Raw genomic sequence first — 21,870 nt, 5'->3', positions numbered from 1 at the left:
CTTGGCCCAACCTAGTCCTAAAAGTACGTAACATCACCACTGTATTATTTACTGAAAACATTAGACAATGAAATTAAATTATCCATCATTTTCCAATGTATTACGCCAGTCTGGTCATGCTATAATGTGAACCATCCCAAGAGAATTGTAGTATTATGTCTTAATGGTTCGGGTCTTTCTCATAACATTGCTGGTGAAATAGATTTCAGTTAAAGTGGATGACTTGGGTTCTTTAACCATTACATGTATATCAAGGTCGTATTCTGTGAGACATGCATAGTCTATGCGACACGCATCACAGTTGATTGAGACGATATAAAGCATTCATCAAAATAAATACAAAATGGTAATTAATGTGAATTGCATACAACGATCTTAATTTTAAGAGACATTTGATACTTATCTTTTGTATGATGCATCAACCTTTAGCCATGTGATTTCTTTTATATAAACCCCATATTCCTTGAGAAATGCCACCAAAAATGGACACGGAATACTCAAATATATTGCTCTTCATGAGCTACTGGTATACCTATTATGTTGAGCTATACCGTATATGAGATGCAAAACAACAACTGAAATCGCAAGTTTGGAACTGGGGTTTTTCAGGAGCCGAAACTACTTGGTAGAAGGCAGCGTCGGGACAATCATATTTACCCTGAAAATTGCAAGAATGCAGAACCAATCTCTTTTTTTAAATATTTCCGTTGACAATTATTTCCTGGTTAGTATGGCAATTAGCTAGTATGGTTATCTAGTACCTTCATTGGCGTATTGTTTATCACATGATAATCGAGTCGTGCCTACCATGACTGTCAACACTGAGTTTTCAATATAAGCTTATTAATTTCTTTCGACAGATCAGGGTCGTATAATGTATTAAGGTCTGTGACAATTTGATTGTAAAATAACTGATTATCACATTATTATCAGTTGTGTTACCATTTGTGAATAGCTATTGTCTGTTCTGTTCATTTACGTGTTTATTGTATAAAATGACAATGTAAATAATGTTATTAACTTACGTTTTGACGTCGGGTAGTATAGATTAGTTGTTTATAACTAACCCAGGGCTCTGCTCTTAACTACCCGTATGAGATTGGACAAAATAATGTGGTTTAACGTCCTACGTTTCTGCACTCCATCCGGGCTAATGAAGACGGATAGACACTAAGCAGTGTGCTATGAGAGACATTTTGCCCCGACAGCGACACTGCGGCCTACTCGTATTTCCAATACTGCTAATGTGTACATGGGATCTCGGCTATTTGTCCCTGCACTCGAACGACTAGACGCCAGGCCCTCTGTCTTGTACCCAATGACAATAAGAAACTAATACGGAGAATCCTCGTACATTTTCTCGGCCTACACCGGGATAGAATCCGGGACCTCCAGGTTAGCGAACCAGAGCCTTACTCACTGGGCCATCGCAGCCGTCCTCCTCTATGGACTATATTCCGGACACATTAAATAAAATAATAACTGTTAAGATTTACTGATTATGGGATTTAAACAGTTTTTAAGATCAACCAGATTGTGTTTAAGATGTTAATCAGCGGATTCACAGGTGAAGGTCGCAAAAGATTTATATACACCGTTCAGCTGAATCACTTTGAATGACCTAAAGTCAGATAACTATGTTTATATTACATAAGTTGTCTGGAAACGAGTGAGTCTTAAAATCATAACAATATACAGACACGTTCATCTGCAGCAAGTAGTCCGTGCTACATCTAAAAGTCCAGTAGCGGATCTATAAGCTGTGAATGAGGGTTGGGGCGGTTCCAAATCTAGGGCGACATCCACAATTCCACCCCACAATAAATGTCAACAAAATACTGGCTTTAACACTGTCTGACAGCCACAACTGAGCCTTTTGCGCTGTTAGCGCAAACAAATTTCAGATAATATGTAAATTGGGACTGGATCTGAGGGCATTTTGTCTCACGGGGGAGCCCCCCCCCCCCGCCCCCTCTATATCCGCGCCTGAAAATGTCACACAAGAACTGCAATGAACCAGACGTTCGCAAGAATAAATGGACGAGTCAACGAGACAGTTGACGACAATATGTTCACACTAAATTGCTAGCTATGCGAACTTCCCAAAAAGAAGACGTGGTACCGGGCTTTACAGAAAGGAAACGAGTCTGTTCATTCATTTTTTAGTCACAAAGTTTAATCTACCCGTTAACCATTTCATACGTTAAAAGCTTCATTCAAGATCTAAAACTAACATAAATTTTGAAGGTACAATGCCCTTGAGAACAATTCTGGAAATAGTTTGTATGTTTGTCTTATTTTAAAAAATTAATTTGATGTAATAGACACCTCATTTGTCAAATCATTCAGAATCGCATTCCATTCTAACCGTACTGTGTCAAAAATAGTTATAAAAAAGAAGTCATACCTTTTTATGCTCTCTCCATAAATACGTTAAGTTATCGAAAGATGGTAATACCTCCTAATGTTATCTGTTGAAGTAAAAGGTCGAGTGAAGAGTGCCAACATAAACTAGGATATGGTAAACACCTTATTAATCCAACAGCTGATTCCTGTAGATTATAGGCTACCGTACATTGAACAAGTAAAGGCAGCACATCACCAAAGTGTAATTATATTAAGCTCTCTGGTCTTATAATCACGTTTCTTAATCATATTGATATTTGCTGCACGTAAATGAAATGACAGCGAATTCAGTACATCCGAATAGCAAAGAGTCAGCCTGTCACACGTTGTAACTTCGTTACATAATGTGTTTTTTCCTCCTATTATTTCTTGATACTAATTTGAGTTCTGCTCAGTTAATTAGAGTCGTTCGGAAAATTAAAGACAGACCGCCACATCAGATGGTCCCGCTTATAGTTTTCCTACGTTAAACCTCATTTCATTTCATTTATAGTTTTCCAAAGTGGCAGCTGTCCAACAGTGTGTGCGTATAATGGCGTTACGTTGTTCGTCCGTCGATCCGACTTGCAACAATTGGCTTTTCAAGGCAATAGAGGTAACAATTTTGGACGGAAGTTGTTGTGAATGATAAATCAATGAAATGTTTAACCTTCTACTGTTCTGCTCCGACTGGGCTAATAAAGACGGAAGCTATTGTTAAGCATTGTGGTTATATTCAGCGACCTTCCGTTCCAGAGTTATTCCCCCGGTTCCGAACGCGATAAAGACTACAGATTTTATTGGATATTCACCATTATGTGTCACCAAGTTCCAGAGTTGTGTCGATGCCTCCATTGCCTAACACCTTGTGAACGTGATAAAGGCTATAGTTTTTAACGGATTTTTAATTACACTGAGATATCATGGATACCAATTTTCATTCAAATCTGATAGAATATACAGACCCTTTTGTGTTCACAAGTTATTTTGAACATAATTTGGCGAATACGAGGGCAATAGTTCAACGAATAATTAAACAATTTCATTCAATTCAAACTAATCTGAGATCTAACAGATAAAAAGCAATAAAGTTCCATCGGGTGGAAATCAAAATCGGATCTAAATTGTGACCTCTAGAGGGTTTACAACCTTGGCATACCAGATGTTTACACGATTTGCGTACGAGGGGCGGCCATTTTGTCTAACAGTTTTGGTCCGATTTTCATGAAATTCTAACTCAACCAAAATTACGTTGTAACGGTGATATATTCGATCGTTTTTGTAAATCAGATAATAATTGTGACCTCTAAAAACGCGATTTTTGTACAATCAGGGGCCATAATTCAGGAAGTAACGGTCCGATATGCGCGAATATCGAAAGGAACCGAGATCTTTGGGTTATAAACTTACATTTCAAGTTTCAACAAAATTGGATAAAAATTTTGACCTCTAGAGGGTCCACAACCTTGATATACCATATTTTTACGCTATTTGAGTACAAAGGGCAGCCGTTTTGTCTGTCCGTTTTGGTCTGATTTTCACGAAATTCGAACTCACTCATCCTTAGGGTGTAAAGGTGATATATTCAAACGGTTTTTTTTTAAATCGGATAATAATTGTGATCTCTAGAGGGACCTCAAGCTAAAAACGCGATTTTTCGTACAATCAGGGGCCATAATTCAGGAAGTTACAATCCGATATGTGCGAATATCGACAGGAACCATGATCGTTGGGTTATAAACATGCATTTCAAGATTCATCAAAATCAGATCAAAAACATTGTGACATTTAGAGTGTCCACAAGCTAAAAACCTGATTTTTCGTACAATCAGGGGCCATAATCCATGAAGTTTTGATCCGATGCATGCCATTATCGAAAGCAACCGAGATCGTTTAGAGATAAATCTATAATTCAAGTTTCGTCAAAATCGGATAAGAATTGTGACCTGTAGAGTGTCCACAAACAATTGTGGAAGGACGGACGGGCAGGGGCGAGACAATATACGTCCACATGTGACAGCTACGTATAATGCCTATGTAACTTAGCTTTTAGCGCCGTAGACGGAAAAAAATTCAAATAATATGTAATTTGGGACTGGGTCTGAGCGGAATTTGTCTCACGGGGGAGCTTATACTGGGTCTCACGCCCCCTCCACCCCACCCCTAAATCTAAATCCGCGCCTGATTAGCAACGTTTTGTGTTTTATAAGAATTCCGATATACGAATGTGTTTGGTATCTTGGACTTCCAGCTCACTTGCCACTGCTAAATAGGCATGATGGTGTTGTTATTTATTAAAATAATGTATAATGTATAAATATGTGTCCATTGTTAATAAACACAAAACCATAATATGGAACACAGTTTGTCAGCAGTTTGAACTTCTGTACACGGAAAAGATGATTAAAATTCCCTAGACATGGGATATAACGAAAACTACTCGGGGCACTGGCGGATCCAGGTACGTGTGTGTGTGTTTGTGTGTGTGTGTGGGGGGGGGGGTCTAGGGCCCCTCCCTTCCTAAATACCAGTGCAAAAAAAAATAAGTTGCAGTTTATTGAGGTTGTAGCTGATGGAATTGAAAAGTATATTCGGTCCAGATAATGCCTACAAATCATCATAGACACACCCTTTTTAAAAAAGTTTCTAGGAGGATTGGTCCCCCTTACTCCCTCATATCCAATTATCCTGCGTCCGCCACTGTTAATAATTGACGAATTGCTAATAATAACATCCAGTCTATTACAAACCACGTATTACATTATAAAATGTTGCCATAATACATTAAACAGATTTATTGGAACTTTAAAATTATGGAAGGATAACATTGTCATTTCAATCTTCACAGTGCAAAATAAATATGTTAGCAGTTCAAAATACGTAATTTAGTTTTACAATTTGCAATTTCCATTGCTCCACAATACCAATGTCACGGTGTTAAAATACAGAATACTCTTTTCAATTATACAAAATACAGTATAATAGTTATTTTGCACATTACACTCCTTCATTCTGCATTTTGCATAATAGACAAATGTATAATAGAACTTAGCATAGTAGAACATATACCTTATATTGGATCTAGGACGAAGCTCATTTGCATACCGTGTCTCCCGCTCTTAACCAAATCCCTGCTCAAGTTTCATAAAATGACAACTACTTATTGTGTGTTTAACATACAATATAATTTCTGAAGCCATCTTTATCGTTTTCGTGAACATTTTGGGCAGTGCCATGTACTTGGCTTTAAATAACGAAGCTTTGGATTTGAAGGCACCATATTGTTCAAGTTGGTCTTCCATAGATTGACATATTTTGGATACAAACCAAGAGACCTTGTCTCAGCTCTCTAGCTGCTAACTTGATTGTCTTTCGCTGCTTCCGTAATTCAGATGTTTTTAAACTCTGTTTTTCTGCCTTCTTTCTTTTTCTATCTTGTTCCAGACATCTTGCATACTATTTACTATCTAATTTTAGACTTTTCCTCTGCAGTCTTTGTCTCTCAGCTGCAATCTTAGCTATCTGAAATTAATTTACAGCAATCTGAAATTAATACGAAATAAAACGCCTCTCAAACTTGTTCAAGATTAATTATGATAGGTACTTGGATCATCACATGTGCATTAGAAGTTGATTCGTCGCTTGGGGAATTCAATTTGAACATTCCCGTGATTCCTTTACAATTTACGTACATACGCCACAAAATCATTGAAAAAACATGTAATCTGCTGGTCGAGCGATAGTTTTATTATAGAAAGCTCTTTTCTTGGTTAATTTTAAAAAATACAACTTTACTTTAAACAGAACTCGTCTCATGTAGAAAATAAGTATATTATATTCGTGACGGAATTACACAGAAGGCAAAATATGCATTTCGAAGAATATGAGCTTTGTTTGGTGCTCTCATGCATACAAAATATAGGTTTAGAAAATCTGACTAGATTTAATAGAAGACAAATATTTTACCTTTTTGATCATGTAAAATTATAATGCTACTTACTTTAGGTAATTTCTCCACCTGACACCAAACATCCATCAAGCGACATCAAAATGGACCGGAGAAATCATGACGTCGTCGCAATTTAATTCAAGATATGGAGACATTTTATGATAAACTGATTATTTATCTATGAGAAAACAATATATTTTCATGCATATTCATCTATTAATTTTGTCATGTAAACGTCCCCTTTTGTTTGAATTATGGAAGTTGGGAATCAGTCCACCACTTTTTTTTCTAACTGTTAGAGTAAACTGTAAAACCTGAACTCTAAGCCTGATTCGCTGCATGTGAGTGGTGAACTCATTCTGGTATTTAACTCAACTTCTCTGTAAAAACTTTCCGTTGCATCGGACATGTGCACATTATTCATATACAAATTCTTTGTTCGTTCGTTTCTGGAGTTTACGTCGACTTCCACCAAGGGTGATATCGTAGACAAGCAAATTCTTCGTTGGCATGCATTTTTCATACCTTTGATAAGTTGGTCAGTGCTTCTATAAAACCCTGTAAACACTACATGAAGATCTGACCCTTTGTAACTATATGTTGCGTCACAGGTCATACGAGCAGCTTTTGACCCTATGACGTCAGACATTTGATTAACCAATCAGCATTGATGTTACTAGTGGATTACCAACAGTTCCGTGTAAAACACGCCTAAAGCACGCCGTAACAGCCCGTTTAATCGACTTATCCCTCACATCATTCAGAACACGTCAATAATAACAACTCTTCCAGATCCTAGTGTAGTAAAGACAAGTAAAACGAAATTTTGAACTATAAAACCGAAACGAAATAGGATCTGTGTTTTAATCAGATTGCTATAAAACGTGAGGCTGAGGTTATTTTGAGTATGATATTATTCAGAATAAGTTACATTATAACATCTTAGTTTACGTGATAATGCTTCGATCTATAAATGAATTGACTCACAAATCATTCTTTGATATCTGAACCGTAATAATTTTTAATTTAAAGTCAGGTGATTATGCATGATATTACATGAAATTAACACATGATATGTGTATTTTTGTTGTTCTCAAATTATTAAAAAGTTATTTTCATTACAATTAATCATTAAAAAAATTGTTTAGGACGGGGTTTATTTCTTATTAATATGGATAATCAGAAGTTTTGAAAGGCAGTCATGGAAGCTACGAAGGTTAATGATTATAATTTCGCTGTTCCAAATATAAACAGTGTTGTCAGCCAGGCAACTATACAGAGGCAATTAATACACGAAAGAATGATCCAATCCTCTGAATTTTCCATAGGGTTTCTCCTCTTGACCAAAGCCGTCCTTCACCGAGCAATTACAGCAAGTTTACTTATAAGAAAATCTCAGAAACTCCGATTCCTTGGTGTAACAAGGTTTTAATTCTAAAAAGCGTTTTTAAACTTTCGGTCACAGGGGCGATAACTCGGCGTTAAATCGATGCATGAGATTCGATAGGATCAAGCAAACTCAGAACGTTTTATGGTTTAAACAGGATTTTATTCAAGAGAATATTGGTATTTACAACAATGCTTACATAAAACTATTTTCTAAGAATGACAAAAACTCGGATCTGTAAAGTGTTTGAAAGAATTTTGAAGAGACCGGAGGACGCAGGAGCGAAGACAGTAAACGCCGACATAGCGTGAATTAGGAATTAGACGCATAAACCATTTGCTGTATAACACAATGTGTATCAAACGTTTTTCTTGTTGGGTACTGGGAGAACAATATAGATATATTACTTAGAATGACTGATGATACTGTGATAATGTGAAGATACATTTCTCTTAACTATATCATGTTTAGGGGTCTCTTGATAATCTGATCTAGTATGAAGGATTATACTTCTCTAGTACCAACATTGGACAAATTTCCCCATAGGTTTAACTTCATAAATGAAACAAAAACAACCCTGGTGAGAAATGGCGAGATGAAATATCAACCAATAAATTATATAAAAAGCCACGGGGGACTAAAACGATAATTCTCTACATGGATGGTACGACTAATCAAAATCAATCTGATTAAAACACAGCTCCTATTTCGTTTTGTATAGTTTCAAATATCGTTTTACTGAAAGTATAACCAGCGGCTGCCAGGCAGGATACGCCCACATTTTCGAGAGATGGATAGAGAACAAGCTAAAAAGAAAGTGATTTTTCCTACAATTAAGGGCCATAATCAGGAAATCACAATTCGATATGCGCAAATATCGAAAGCAACAGAGATCTTTGGGTTATAAACTTACATGTCAAGTTTCAACAAAATCGGATAAAAGTTGTGACCTCTATAGGGTCCACAACCTAGATATACCATATTTTTACGCTATTTGAGAACGAGGGGTGGCCATTTTGTCTGTCAGTTTTGGGCCGATTTTCACGAAATACGAACTCAGCCTTCCTTAGGGTGTAACGGTGATATAATAATACGTTTTTTAAAATCGGATAAACATTATGACCTCTGACTATAGGGTCCACAAGCTAAAAACACGATTTTTCTTACAATCAGGGGCCATAATTCAGGAAGTTACGGTCTGATATGCGCGATTATCGAAAGGAACCGATTTCTTTGGGATATAAACTTACATTTCAAGTTTCAACAAAATCGGATAAAAATTGTGACCTCTATAGTGTCCACAACCTTGATATACCATATTTTTACACTATTTGAGAATGCGCGAATATCAAAGGGAACCGAGATCTTTGGGTTATAAACTTACATTTCAAGTTTCGTCAAAATAGGATTAAAATTGTGACCTCTATAGGGTCCACAACCTTGATATACCATATTTTTACGCTATTTGAGAAAGAAGGGCGGCCATTTTGTCTGTCAGTTTTGGGCCGATTTTCACGAAATTCAAAATTAGCCGTCCTTAGGGTGTAACGGTGATATAATAATACGTTTTTTTAAATCGGATAAAAATTATGACCTCTATAGGGTCCACAAGCTAAAAACGCGATTTTTCGTACAATCAGGGGCCATAATTCAGGAAGTTACGTTCCGATATGCGCGAATATCGAAAGGAACCGAGATCTTTGGGTTATAAGCATACATTTCAAGTTTAAACCAAATTGGATAAAAATTGTGACCTCTACAGTGTTCACAAGCTAAAAACGTGATTTTTCGTACAATCAGGGGCCATAATCCATGAAGTTACAGTCCGATACATGCCATTATCGAAAGCAACCGAGATCGTTTAGAGATAAATCTATAATTCAAGTTTCGTTGAATTCGGATAAAAATTGTGACCTGTAGACTGTTCACAAACAATTGTGGGCGGACGGACGGACAGACAGGGGCGACGACAATATACGTCCACATGAAAATGTGGGCGTATAAAAAACGAAACGAAATATATATCTGCATTTTAATTTGATTGAATCAAGATACACCAAGAACAACATATTTCAGGATAATGAATCATTTCTTTTGGGTTTACATGGCCCGACTGATTCTGGTAGCAATGATCTTATAAATCAGTAGTACTAGTCAACAGAAGGACATACATCGGTATACAATTATAAATGCCTTCTTTTGTTTTTAAATAATTTAAGATTAACTAAATAACCAAACCTAACAGAAATTGGCATAACCGATAACTGATTTTTTATTCTTTATTTCAAAGAAAAAACTCCAAATGTGACCAATTTGTCCTTCAAACGCATAGACGTTTTAAGCTAACGTTTGATAGTTCCAACCCATGTGGCAGTTAAGGCTTGATATTATGAGTAACTCAAATGCGGATTAGGTGGAATTAACTTCAAACTCTAAGTTCCAAATTGTCTTTTTTCTGGAATTGATAACTATACTATAGACACACTTTCTATCCCAACACTTACAAAAATGCGAATCTGTTAAATAGCTATGTCTCTAAATATAAACAAAAACATACCCTTGCCAGCAGTTAGTCGTAATGCCAAAACTGTAAATACCTTAAACTAAACCATGTATCTAGTCAATAATGTTGATATTTGAAACAGACTAACATTAGCTGTATTTACACTTGATGCGGTTTTAATTTGAATCTGTAAATGTACTAGACAATAAATAACTGCCCCCCCCCCCCCAAAAAAAAAGAAAACCCCAAAAACAAAACAAAAAAAAAAAAAAAAAAACAACCCCCATCACATTCGTAAATGCGTATTCTACAACAGTTTATTGTACAAAGGGTTATTCTACAATAGTATTATTATACAATGGATTAATCTACTCTGAATCATCAATGATAAAATATTACATTAGATTTAGAATCACAATACGAACTCAGCATTGACTTGTTAAAAGGTCAAGAGCTGTCTTCTACGGCAATAAATTGATTGATACAAGAATATATATTTACTGCCGTTATACTGAGAGGCTGCATTCTATATCGAAGAGTACTTTTTTGTTTTATAAATTAATCTAATTTAGGGGATTTAATAACGTTAAATTCCTTTGGTGTGGGGTTCGTGGCATCATTGTACGGCGAATGAGATGTATTTCGGCGTCTTTCAGTGATATAAAATATACGTTATGGGAGATTAGATAAAGAGCTGGCAGTTCTCACTATAATAGTTAAAAACTAGATAATGTAAAGGCATGTTTCAGTCAAATTAATCAAATATGAACCGAGAATTAAGCGATTGAAATTTCGGCATAGCCTCGTCCATTATTACTAAAGTCGGTACGATAAAAAACATAGTCTCGATTATCCAACTCATGATTAAATCATGAATGAAAGTTGAGCAGCAAATCGGATCATAATCCAATAAATATCGCAGGCTAGCGTTGACATCGAGAGTTGATTATGGTCTGGGTAAGTTAATTAATGTCTTATTAATAATTTAGATAACATTTCAGGCCTAAAGAAAGACCTGCAATAGGCAGATTTAGCTCTTGCATAATGTATGTTTAAGTCAATGGCTGATTACCCCACAGGGAAACTAGGCAACTGCCTTGGCCCATTAGAAAATTGAATTACATAGAAACACAAAGTAAACTTGATAAGATGGTGAACTGGTATGGCTATTAGACTATCGCAGAAATTGTTCAACTGGCCGACAAGGAAAGGTAGAATTGTTCTATTTTTGTGATAAGGAAAGCCCTTATTGATTAAAAAAAACGATACTGAATTGCAAGATTACTAATTTAATCATAATGAAAACATTAATTAAAATTCAGAATTTTAGATTGTTTTACGTCCCATATTATGTTGCTGTCCTGACATAATTTCCCTCACAGCACATTGTATGGTGTATGCCCGTCTTCATTAGATCAGTTGCAGCCGAAAAGTCGGGCGTTAAACCCCATCTCATTTTAATACTTTTGTGGACAAGATTCATGTGTTTAAAACATGCTTGGACTATTTTTGTTGACAAAATAATGGCCAGCTTTCCAACCGGAACCCATGTTTGTGAATTATAAGAACGTGGGCGTGTACTGTCGTTGCCAAAACTTTCGAAGCCCTATACTTGGTCATAATGACAGTAACCTATGTAAGGGTTAGTAGTTGATCCTTGGTTTGACATCAGCCAAAGCTCTCAGATATCCTTTTTCTAAAAGAAGATTCCAAGATGTGTAAGTGCCCAGGTACGTGACAGATTTCAAGCTAATCAGAAGAACGTGATCTACATAATATCTTCTTTAATTGACCAGCATTCTAGTTAACTGAAAAAAGATCTAGTACAGTGGGCTATAGATGTGCTGGATTATTAAAAATCAAAGGAGATTACGGATAAAATTGGTCGATATCTGAAGACAACTCCGATGTCCCAGGTGTTGTGTTGGTCAATATGCATGTACCAATCATCTATTATTATACGACCTAACAGTAGCTTAATTGGGTACAAGCTATAGGCAAATAAACGACTGCCCAACCCCCTCTAGAGAAATTCTTTTGTTGTTTTCTATGCCAAAAATAATCAATCGTGTCCGAAGATACCAGCAACCTACAATATAAACATCAATGAGAAAGATTTTCTCAATTCAAGAGATTTGTGTAAGGAATGGCTGTTGCGTTATAGATGCATACTTAAGAACATTCATAAGTAAGGATAATAACGTTCATATAATTACGCTAAATAGCATTGAACGTGGTTCTGGTGCGATATTAACCGATATTGGAAACCATTTTAATGTTTTTTTTGTAAGATTTTTATACTCTTATAACGGGCCATAGCCGAGAAATGTAAAACAAGCCAACAGTAAGGCTGATGTCCCCCGCCGAAATCCCAAAATAAATGGATGACACATATTAATTAATTGCACATTTACTTTTTTTCAAAAGTATCGAGCGATCAAACTGTACACTAAACGTCACCCCTCTCTACCAGATAGAATCAAGATTATCTTGTCAATGAAATTGATTAGTTCTGCTTAGCTTCAGCTCGAAATGTTAATCATTGAACTCAGTCAAGACATTCACCTAATGAACATCTACATCAAGTTTAACCATTCTACCTCAATTAAAAGCAGAGTTTTTATGTTCCAAAATCGTGACCAAGGTAACGATATAATGATTCTATATTCCTAGTTTCATCGCTCTCACTTCATTATAACCAAAGTTATCGTGCCCCAAAGCATTAACCAATCAGATTGCTTATCTCTGCTTACTGTAGGCAGACAATGTTTATCATTGAACTAGATTAAGGCATTGACCTAATAAACGCATACACGAGGTTTGAACATTCTACCTCAATTAGGAGAGTTATTGTGTTCCAAGGTCTCGGCCAATCAAATTGCTTATGGCTCTGCTTACCGTCCGCAGAATATTTTCATTATCGAACTTATTCAAGGTATTGATGTAATAAAGCTATACACCGAGTTTCCTCACTCTCACTTAATTAGAACTAAAGTTGTCGTGTCCCAAAGCATCAACCAATTAAATTGCTTATCTCTGCTTACCCTACGCAGAAATTTATCATCTTCCAACTCCATCAAGACATTCACTGATTCACCTAATAGAGAGCTACGCCAAGTGTGAATATTCTAACCTAATTAGAATGAGAGTTATTGTGTTCCAAAGTCTCGACCAATCAAATTGCATATCGATCCTTAGCCTAAGTAGAAATGCTCATTATTGAACTTAGTCAAGGTATTGATATAATGAAACTGTCACTTAATTAGAACTAAAGTTATCGTGTCCCAAAGCATCAACCAATCAAATTGCTTAGCTCTGCTTATCCTAAGCAGAAAATGCCCATCTCCGAACTCCATCAAGGCATTGACCTAATAAACACCTACACCAAGTTTGAACATTCTAGCTCAATCAGAAGGGGATTTATTGTGTTCCAAAGTCTCGGCGAATCAAATTGCTTATCGCTCTGCTAACCCCGAGCAGAAAATGCTCATTATCGAACTTAGTCAAGGTATTGATGTAATGAAACTATACACCAAGTTTCATCACTCTCACTTAATTAGCACTAAAGTTATCGTGTCCCAAAGCATCAACCAATTGAATTGCTTATCTCTGCTTACCCTAAGCAGAAAATGCTCGCCTTCGAACTCCCTTCAAGGCATTGACCTAATAAACACCTACACCAAGTTTGAACATTCTAGCTCAATTAGAAAGAGAGTTATTGTGTCGCGAAAAGTGTGACGGACAGACAGACTTTCTATGTTGGCGTATCGAGTTATACCACCGGGTGCTAGGAACTTTGCGGTGGTATAACTCGATACGCCAACATAGAAAGTTAATGAAATTTGGCATGTTCATACCTTATCCATCTGTCGATTTGGTGAAATAACGATTTCGAAGCCACCAAAGATAGTTTAGAAGTTATTGCGTGTGCGATGAGCCTACCCTTATTCGATTCCCCCCATAGTTTTAGTATGTTTCCGGGTGCTGGAATACGGGTGAGGGAATATGTGTGCTAACTTGATCTCGAATCCGGGTGCTGGAATATGGGTGAGAGATTTCGCTCGGCCAGTTCTTCTTCAATGGCAGTTACAACATGGCCTAGTCCAACCTGATAATTGATATATTTTATACCGACTATTTTACTAATAGTAAGCAAGCCTGTAATCAAGTTAAATGGATGGAGACTTATGATATTCATTGACAGCCCATTCTTGTTCCCTCCATGGGGTAAGACGCTGGCACGCTAGCCTGGAGGTCGGGTGTTCGATCCCTGCATTGGCAGAGAAAGTTCATCGGGATTTTCCGACATGATTTCCCCTTGTCAGTGGTGAAGAACGGAGGGCCTGACAAGGACAGCTGTCTAGTCGTTCGGATGGGATGAAAAGAAAAACCGAGGTCCCGTGTACACATTGGCGTGCACGTAAAAGATCCCTTGGCAGTTGGAATTCGATATAAGAGTAGGCGATAGTGCCGCTGCCCGGGCAAAATTTCCCTCATAGCACACTGTATGGCGTATGCCCGTCTTCATTAGCCCAGGTTAGGAGCAGAACAGTAGGACGTTAAACCCCATTTCATTTCATTTCATTGTTCCCTCCATATAGTACAGACATACATCCGATTCACTGGATGTAAAATATCACCATATCATGATTAGAGTTATTCGCCCCTGCTTGACAAATTAGAGGCGCGTTCTGGTCAACAAATTGTACTATTTTAGAATATTTCAATTAATTGATGATACAAATTTTATTTTAACACACCTTATTTAGAAATTTTGAAAAATTCAACATAATGGTTTGAAACGTCTAACGTAAACCTTTTCAAATGAAACTTCGATTAAAAACTATTTTCGAACCCTCTGGACAAGTAAAATAGGATGTAATGGATAATTTACACACCAGGTAGGACACTTAAACATCTAGTACTTAGATAGAGATACTTACTTTTTTTTAAAAAATATTTTTTTTTTAATTTTTTTTTTTCATTTCAGTTTTTGATTTACATTTAATTTACTTTGTTTTTATCAAAAACGATTTTAATTTAGATCTAATTTAATTTAAATTATTTTTCTATTTCATTTAATTTAATTTAGTTTTTATTTTCGATTTCTTTTTTGCTATTTTTTTTAGCGAATTTTTATTTTCATTCAAATTTATTTTTACAGTTTTTAATATTTGTGGTGGATTTTTTACACATTTATTATGATAACCATGGGCCACCATACATTACTACAATGAGATTACAATGTAGTATAGTATTACAATATAGGGTTATACTGTATAACTCCTTATGTAATATTAACCCGCACTGTAATAAATGTTATTTTTGCGATAGCGACTCACATCGTATAATATAATACGACAGTCATATCAAATACCGTCTCTGCAAAACATGCCATCTTCGATTTTTCCGTTTGAATATCAGAGAATTGTCATGTTTTAAAACTACATATATACATCTTTAAAAACCATTTCTACAACAAGAAACATTATCACTAGTAATGCAGTAATGTATGTTTACCGAGTTTCGTGTCTTTTTTTTACAATAAACGGTGATAAAATCAAAGACAACATTCAAAATCAGTAAAAATGCATTCTTACATATGTAATATTTCCAAATTGAACTGAAAATAAACAAGCAAGCATGTAATTTTACAGATCTTACGTTTATTCATATTATTACCAAGTTTCCTTCATTTTTTACAATAAACTTTGATGAAATCAAAGACACATTAAAATCCGGTAAAAATACATAGTTACATATGTAATATTTCAATATTGAACTGGAAATAGCAAAGCCAGAAGGTAATTTTACAGATTTACGTTTATTCACATTATTTTGTAAATTTACTTGTGTAATTGGTAAATTTACTGTCTATTTTATTTAGTATTCTATAGCAACGAACCATTCCTAATAATTATCTTCTTATAGTATTCATTCCAATTTATTAACCATAACATGGACAGCAACATTTTGTGAAATTTGGTATATTGCATGTCATGTATAGCTAATTTACATTATTTATACGATCTATAACGTGTATTATTATTCATCGTAGGTTACTCACATTGTAATTGTTTGTTTCGCATCACCCGCCCGCATGTCCGTTTTCATCCGTAATAATTACGCACTTCCATAATTATTTGGTCAAATTTAGGAAGGTCATAAATTCGTCCTGTAAAATTTGTAAAACTATATTTGTTTGCCTTCAAATATTAACAATGAATTGACGTATTAAAATCGACTATTTATCGATAAACATAACACTGATATAAGTAAAGTCTGTAGGCTAGGACGTGAAAAAATATACGAAGTCCATATCTGTCACTCTGCAGCATTTTCTTTCACCAAAGACGACATACATACTTCATAAGGCACTTATCAATTGTAATAAAATTCATGGAAAGATATAAATGTCTTTAAATTAGTGCTAAAATATATTATTTACGTGACTAACACTCTGTGGTGACCAACGGTTCCAAACTGCTGCCATGATATATAGCCTCGATCATGAGGTATTTTATTAACTACGACTCTCTGTAACACAGTCTCAAAAGGTCACAAAGATACTAATAAATGTGAATACTTTGATGAAGATAGACCAGAATTATAAAAGTATTTATATGGACTCATGTAGTGCCAGTTATAAATAGACAATTTTCCCTTAATTTTTTTCTCCCCTCTTCCTGCATTTTTTGGTTGACTTTTTGGTCTAGAATTGGAGAAAAGGGATCAAATTTGCAATTTCATAGCAGTTTTGGGTAATACTGATGATATTACAGCGGAGGGATAGTGGGTGTAAAGTGTCTTTCTGCAGAGCAATCATTGTGTTGTAAGTAAGATTTTCACACCAGTCAACTTCAAATCCCCGTAGCAAAAAATCTAAACGCCCCCCCCCCCCTACAAAATTATGATGAGGAGATTGTCAAATGTGGTCCCCATTGTGCCTATAAAGATTGGAACCAACGGAATGTTGAGCAAAAAGCTACAGCCTGTGATGTTGTTACAGCCATTAAACATTGAAGTCAATGGGCAAGTAATTGCTAGTCTGAGACCATATTATCACGATGCCATGTGTCGATGGGGTCAAAGTTGAAGACATTTAACATACGGGTTATTGGTACTGTCTTCCTTCACGGTTAGAGAAACGAACGCATGTGTAATAAATTCTTTGGGCTGACATGTTAAGAATCTAACTTCTATTGTATTTAAAAATCCAAAGTTAGGGCTTATGCTTTTAAATATTTATGTCAGAACAAATCATCAACCTGATTGGAACAGGTCATTTCGTAACCTGTCAAAGTAGGGGAAGATGAAATGAAATGCGAAGAATGAATGAATTAACGAACGGTTAACTTAGAAGGGTATCACTAATAATATAGACCTATTATTATGATCAAGTCTTCCGGTGCCCGGCTATTGTGCAACATATATTTTAATCTATAACAAAAATTTTAAATGTGAATAAATTGCGAACGCCAATTACCGTTGTGTTTTCAATGACCAAGTAACCGACATTAGTTATTGCTGAAATGGAAACAGCTTAAACTCAAAAATTTTAAATTCCATCTCAATAATTAATAATTACCTCATGTAGCATGTATATTTCACAAACACGGGTCATGAGAAACAATCAATAAATAATTAACCGCGGCCTAAGTGTGTTCATAAACGTATAAAAAATGTTTTGACTTCCCTGTAGGTTGTATTATCTCATAAATTAAGCTCGCTCGAAGATGGTTAATTAAACCGATAGGCCAAGTCTTAGATGGACTGTCTCTAAAGCAGAGTTTCAATGCCTGCAAGTAGGCAGAACCACAAGCTTACATTGTCATCTGAAAGCCAGCCAGGAACCGCCACAATCACTGACGAGCGGCGGTTTCAACCTGTTACCTTTTGGTTGACAGTTCGATCTTGTCTACCAAAAAGGATTAGTATTATGTTTTCGGTAAGCTACAACAAGCGGATTGTTAAATGTCTCTTTTTCAGTTCAGATTTTATTTTTCTTTCACATTAAAATAATATGATTACGGTGAAATTGTTTAACTAAAACAAAAACGGTGAACGGAAGTTACAGTCATTGTGATTTTTAAACTGTCTTTCGGTAAATTTACATTTAGAAGTTGAAAGACAAATTTACTGTAATCATACATTTACTGTGTTGCGGTGAATTTATAGTCCGAAGTTAAAAAACAAACTTATAGCCATTTTCAATTTATTGTTTTCAATTTACAGAAAACTCTGTAATATTACATCTGAATGTATTACTGGTAACTTACATTTACTGTGTTGCGGTGAATTTATAGTCCGAAGTTAAAAAACAAACTTATAGCCATTTTCAATTTATTGTTTTCAATTTACAGAAAACTCTGTAATATTACACCTGAATGTAATACTGGTAACTTTTGCTGCCAGTAATTTTCATGTAAATGTACCAGATTATTTTCTAATAGTGTATGTTTTAAAATTATATTCATTATAAAATAGCACGGGACACATTTAAAATAGCACGGGGCGTAATGTTAAGCCCTAATAGTCCAGTGGCTGAAGGGGGTGGGGGAAATCGCCACCCGAGCTGTGAATTTATGAGACCAAGTTTTCCTAGACCATATTTTGCGTAGATTCCGAATCTGTGAGGTGATCAGGCGCTTGAGGGGGCGTTTTCGAGATATGGGGGGGGGGTCCCATGTCTACAATTGGGGAAAAAGATATAATGGTGTTTTCAAGAGATCTGGAGATGTACATAAAAAAAACAGTAATACAAAAACATGTTTAGGTATTAGCTTATTCTTAGTCTTCATCAGAAGATTCAAAATCAAAGTTTATAATATATATGAGCGGGATAAATATCTTCAGCTGGCATATATCTTTTGGATATGCTTTAGATACCAATTCACATTGTAAATCTTCATTCCAGCCATACAGCAAAAGACCACTACGGCAAGTTGGTAATAAAGAAAGGTCTGTTATTTTTTCATCCAGAAAATCTTTCTTCTAGCGTCATCTACTGATGTAAGTAGCCTTCAGCGATGTTTTCTAACTTTGCCCGTTTCATTATCAATCAAAATGTGTATATTTGGATCATTGTTTGCGAGGAGAATGACTGGGATGTCTATTTCACCCGAGCAAAAACGCAAAATGAAATTTGTTTCAGCACCTCTATTAATTTGCAATGCGAAGAGGCGTAGGTAAGCTATTTTAGTGTCCTCGTTGTTTGTTGTCAGGTCTAGAATACTCTCGGCACTTTCAATACTAATCTTGATATATTTTTTGATCCAAATAAGATTAGTATTGAAAGTGTCGAGAATATCTTGGCATACATGCTTTTAGTGGTAATGACTATCTGTCTTTCTTTTTCCAACTTTCTAACAATTTTTAAAGAGCTAGGGCATACAAATGATGTTTCTGATCACATAATTGCTGGTTTAGAAAAAATTGTTTGTGCCAAGTACGACGAAAAGCCAACTTACATCCGTAGATGACATTAGAAGAAAGATTTTCTGGAGGAATTTTAATTGTGATGAAAAATAACAAACATTTCTTTCTTCATTACCATCTTGCCTGGGTAGTCTTTTGCTGCACATTAATCGCAACAAATATATAAACATGTCTCTGATTTACTGTGTTTTTTATGTACATTCCCTGACCTCATCAAAAGTACTATTATAATTTAATATTTGGAATGACGATATTGATACTGAACGAAAAGAAATCTGATTAAAATATAGATGTATATGTCGTTTCGTTTTTTTTTATACTTTCGATGGCCTACACTACATGAAGTTGTATCGGGAGGTCGCGTTAGGGGTCATACGAGCGGCGTTGGTCCCTATGATGCCAGACATTGATTAATCAATCAGCGTTGACGGGTCTAGGGGTTACCCACAGTTCCGTGCAGAGCACGCCAAGAACTCGCCGTAACAGACCGTTTCATTGGCTAATACCTCATATCAACTAGACCGCCTGTTATATAGCAACTCTTTCAGTGTTGTAAAGACAAGTACATCGAAATTTTGAACTATAGAAAACGAAACGAAATACCATCTGTATTAATGAGATTGAACGAAAAAGCTAACGAGAAAACACTTCTCAGAACAATTTTGAACCAAGTGGTTTCTGTCCCCAAATTACATTTTGCACCCCCCCCCCCCCCGCCCCGCCCCGCTCCGCTTCATACAATGGGAATCTTACACACATATTTAGAGATGTGCAGCGGAATTAAAAAGTCATGTTTTTACCAAGCTCTAAGAAAATCATCATTTAAATCAACGTGAACTCATTTCCCGCCAATCCCCCCCCCCCACCATACACGCACACCTGCTACCCCCACCCCACCTCCCCACAAATTAAAACAGTTGTCCAGGGGCATCATATACACCTCTTAAGAGATGGACAGTCCTAGAAATTTATGTTTTACATTAATATATAACATGATCATCATTTATGTCAACATAATGATATTTCTCCCCAATTGTAGACATTGGACCCCCCTGATCACCACCCAGATTCAGAATCTATGCAAAAAACTGATCTAGGAAAACTTGGTCTCATAAATTCACAGCTCGAGATTCTGTCTCATTTCTTATCTTTTCGTTCACAAGCATTTGCTACCACCAATGAGCTAAAATGCCAGGAAAATTAAGCCCAGTCCCAAAAAATTATACGTTTATATCTGAAATTTTTTTCGCGCCTACGGCGCTCGATTCCATTACGGCATCATTCTTCCTCCACCCATCTGTGATCTTACACTATCTCATGACTATCATATTCACGGTTATAGTGAACCACCCAATCGGTAGTACCACTTATAGTGCGTGGGGCGACATATTACAGATTTTCTGTTAACAGGCGAAACCGACAGGCAGATCTCAAGATTCTGTCCCATTGACTCCCATTTCTGATGCTATAGTTCACAAAATTTTTTTTCAGCAATGACCTTCAAAACCACGATATAGACTCAACTTTTCAAAATTTTCTTAGGGGGAGACCCCCGACCCCCCCCCCCCCTCAGGTTGCTTATTGTTATAGTCACTTCTCTAAGGTTGATATATATCAATAACAAAATCAATAGCAATCATAATATGACATGAACTTTATGTCAACTTGAATAAAACTGCTTTCCGATTAGATAACGATCGGCGAACAACTATATTATACACAATATACGATCTATGGTCTATCGTGACGCCCAGGCAGTGTTATAGCCCGTATTTTGTTGACATTCATTGTGGGGTGGGATTGTGGATGGCGCCCTAGATTTGTTGTTGTTAAATAGTTGTATTTTACGTCCGCTTCCACCGAAGTGATATAGCAGACAAACCCTAGATTTGGACCCCCACCCCCTTATTCAGAGCTTCTAGGTCCGCTACTGTTGCTAATTACAAATTAATTGGAATATATACAGTAAGCCTAGATTAATTCTACAAAGAAGGACAGCCATTAATGCCATAATACAGCTTATTATTGCAATAGATAAATATAATAAGAAGCTTAGCAAATATTTTAAAATAGAATTGAAATGGAATTCTGTTGAAGTCTCACTATTCTAGACCGACTGATCACTGTTCCTTCTTAGGTCCTCCGTCTTGCACCACTGACAAGGTGAAACCACGCCGGAAAATCCCCAGAACTTTTTCGGCCAACACC

The 21,870-nt window shown here is 36.0% G+C and overlaps 1 protein-coding gene across 1 annotated transcript in view; it reads right to left on the bottom strand.

Annotated features, from left to right (window-relative positions):
• Positions 1-2,477, bottom strand: part of LOC126815802 (uncharacterized) — a 45,446-nt gene extending 42,969 nt beyond the window's left edge. The window contains exon 1 of the mRNA XM_050541758.2: positions 2,408-2,477. The gene's annotated coding sequence lies outside the window, so the exon portion shown is untranslated. The remainder of the gene's footprint in view (positions 1-2,407) is intronic.
• Between the last annotated feature and the right edge of the window lie 19,393 nt (positions 2,478-21,870).

Source organism: Patella vulgata, chromosome 3, assembly GCF_932274485.2.
Source record: "Patella vulgata chromosome 3, xgPatVulg1.2, whole genome shotgun sequence".
NCBI classification, from domain to species: Eukaryota; Metazoa; Mollusca; class Gastropoda; family Patellidae; genus Patella; species Patella vulgata.
This window is presented reverse-complemented; position numbering and strand designations above follow the sequence as displayed.